This window comes from Arvicanthis niloticus, chromosome 29 (genome assembly GCF_011762505.2).
Source record: "Arvicanthis niloticus isolate mArvNil1 chromosome 29, mArvNil1.pat.X, whole genome shotgun sequence".
Classification (NCBI taxonomy): domain Eukaryota; kingdom Metazoa; phylum Chordata; class Mammalia; order Rodentia; family Muridae; genus Arvicanthis; species Arvicanthis niloticus.
The window spans coordinates 109190-112548 of NC_133437.1; the positions used below are offsets into that span (position 1 = coordinate 109190).

General features: G+C 41.4%; 1 pseudogene; it reads left to right on the forward strand.

Annotated features, from left to right (window-relative positions):
• The first annotated feature begins 959 nt into the window (after nt 1-959).
• Nucleotides 960-2097, forward strand: LOC143440260 (heterogeneous nuclear ribonucleoprotein A1-like; annotated as a pseudogene).
• Nucleotides 2098-3359: the final 1262 nt, after the last annotated feature.

Consider the following 3359-nt stretch of genomic DNA (forward strand, 5'->3'; position numbering starts at 1 on the left):
GAATCTAACCAAGAAAGTAAAAGATTTGTATAACAAAACTTCAAGTCTCTGAAGAAACAAATTGAATAAGATCTCAGAAGATGAGAAGATCTCCCATGTTCCTTGATTGGCAGGATTAACTTAGTAAAACTAGCCATCTTGCCAAAAGCAATCTACAGGTTCAATGCAATTCCCATCAAAATTCCAAATCAATTCTTCATAGAGATAGAAAGAGCAATTTGCAAATTCATTGGGAATAACAAAAAACCCAGGATAGTGAGAACCATTCTCAACAATAAAAGAATTCACCATCCCTGATCTCAAATGTACTACAGAGCAGTAGTGATAAAAACTGCATGATATTGGTACAGAGAAAGGCAGAAAGATCAATGGAATAGAATTGAAGATCCAGAAATGAACCCACACACTTATGATCACTTGATCTTTGACAAAGGCACTAAAACCATCCAGTGGAAAAAGGACAGCATTTTCAAAAAATGGTGCTGGCTCAACTGGAGGTCAGCATGTAGAAGAATGCAAATTAATCTATTCTTATCCCCTTGTACAAAGCTCAAGTCCGCTTGGATAAGAAGCACTTTAACATAAAGCCTGATACACTGAAACTAATAGAAGAGAAGGTGGGGAAGACCCTCGAATTCTTAGGCACAGAGGAAAAGTTCCTGAACAGAAGACCAATGGCTTATGTTCTAAGATCAAGAATGACAAATGGGACCTCATAAAATTGCAAAGCTTCTGTAAGGCAAAAGACACTGTCAATAAGACAAAACAGCAACCAAACAATTGGGAAAAGATCATTACCAATCCTAGATCCAATAGAGGGCTAATATCGAATATATACAAGGAACTCAAGAAATTAGACTCCAGACAACCAAATAACCCTATTAAAAATGGGATACACTTTCTGCTCTTTGATGCTGCAGGAGGAAGCATCGCTGAAGGCTCTCATCACCCTGCAGGTCATGTCTAAGTCAGAGTCTCCCAACGAGCTGGAACAGCCCCGGAAGCTCTTCATCAGAGGCCTGAGCTTTGAATCAACCAATGAGAGTCCGAGGAGCCATTTTGAGAAATAGGAAACACTAACCAACTGTGTGGTAATGAGAGATCCAAACACCAAGAGTTCCAGGGGCTTTGGCTTTGTCACATACGCCACTGTGGAGGAAGTGGATGTTGCCATGAATGCAAGACCAAACAAGGTGGATGGAAGACTCGTGGAACCTAAGAGGGCTGTGTCAAGAGAAGATTCTCAGAGACCAGGTGCCCACTTAACTGTGAAAAAGATCTTTATTGGTGGTATTAAAGAAGACTCTGAAGAATACCACCTCCGAGATTATTTTGAGCAGTATGGGAAAATTGAAGTGATAGAAATTATGACTGGCAGAGGCAGTGGAAAAAAGAGAGGCTTTGCTTTTGTCACTTTTGATGACCATGACTCTGTGGATAAGATTGTTATTCAGAAATACCATACTGTGAATGGCCACAACTATGAAGTAAGAAAGGCTATGTCAAAGCAAGAGATGGCTAGCGCTTCATCCAGCCAGAGAGGTTGAAGTGGTTCTGGAAACTTTGGTGGTGGACGTGGAGGCAGTTTTGGTGGCAATGACAATTTTAATCGAGGAGGGAACTTCAGTGGTTGTGGTGGCTTTGGTGGCAGCCATGGTGGTGGTGGATATGGTGGCAGTGGGTATGGCTATAATGGATTTGGCAATGACAGAAGCAGTTTTGGAGGTGGTAGAAGCTACAATGATTTTGGCAATTACAACAATCAGTTTTTAAATTTTGGATTGATGTAGGGAGGAAACTTTGGAGGGAGGAGCTCTGGCCCTTATGGTGGTGGAGGCCAGTACTTTGCTAAACCATGAAACCAAGGTGGCTATGGAGGTTCCAGCAGCTGAAGTAGCTATGGCAGTGGCAGGAGGTTCTAATTAGGGCCAGGAAACAAAGCTTAGCAGGAGAGGAGAGCCAGAGAAGTGAGAGGGAAGCTACAGGTTACAACAGATTTGTGTACTCAGCCAAGCACAGTGGTGGCAGGGCCTAGCTGCTACAAAGAAGACATGTTTTAGACAGTACTAATGTGTGTGGGCAAAAACTCCAGGACTGTATTTGGGACTAATTGTATAACACGTTATTTTAGTTTCTGTTCTATGGAAAGTGTAAAGCATTCTAACAAAAGATTTTACTGTAGACCTTTTTTTACCCATGCTGTTGATTGCTAAATGTAATAGTCTTATCATGACTATTACACTTAATAATAATTGAATAATAGCTGAATAAATGTGTCTTTTTTAAAAAAAAATGGGGTACAGAGCTAAACAAAGAATTATCAACTGAGGAAATTCTAATGGCTGAGAAGCACCTTAAGAAATGCTCAACATCCTTAGTCATCAGGGAAATACAAATCTAAACAACCCTGAGATACCACCTCACACCAGTCAAAATGGCTAAGATAAAAAATTCAAGTGATGGTAGATGCTGTCAAGGATGTGGAGAAAGAGGAACACTTCTCCATTGTTGGTGGGAATGCAAGCTGGTACAACCACTCTGGAAATCAGTCTGGCAGTTCCTCAGAAAATTGGACATAGCAACTACGTGAGGACCCAGATATACTACTCCTGGGCATATTCCCAGAAGATGCTCCAACATATAACAAGGACACATACTCCACTATGTTTATAGCAGCCTTATTTATAATAGCCAGAAGCTGGAAAGAACCCAGATGTCCTTCAACAGAGGAATGGATACAAAAATGTGGTACATTTACACAATGGAGTACTACTCAGCTATTAAATATAATGAATTTGAGAAATTCTTAGGTAAATGGATGGAACTAGAAAATATCATCCTGAGTGAGGTAACCCAATCACAAAAGAAGACAAATGGTATTTCCTCACTAATATGCGGATATTAACCCAAAAGATTGAAATAGCCAAGATTCAACTAACAGACCACATGAAACTCATAAAGAAGGAAGACCAAGTGTGGATGCCTCGGTCCTACTTGGAAGGAGTGACAGAATGCTCAAGGAAGCATATATGGTGACAAAATGTGGGACAGAAAGTCAAGGCGGGGCTGTGTGGAGACCACTCTACCTTGGTTTCTGTCCCATATGCAGGCACCAAAGATAGACGCCAATACAGATGTCAGAAAGTGCATGCTGACAGGAGCCTGTTGTAGCTGTCTCCTCAGAGGTTTGCCAGAGTCTGACATACTCAGAGTTGGATGCTCAAAGCTACCCATTGATCTAATCAAGGGTTCCCAATGGAGACGTTAGAGGACTGAAGAAGCAGAAAGGGTTGCTGGCCCCAAGAGGAGAGCAACAGTGCCAACCAACCAGAGCTCTCCATTGTCTAAACTACCAGCCT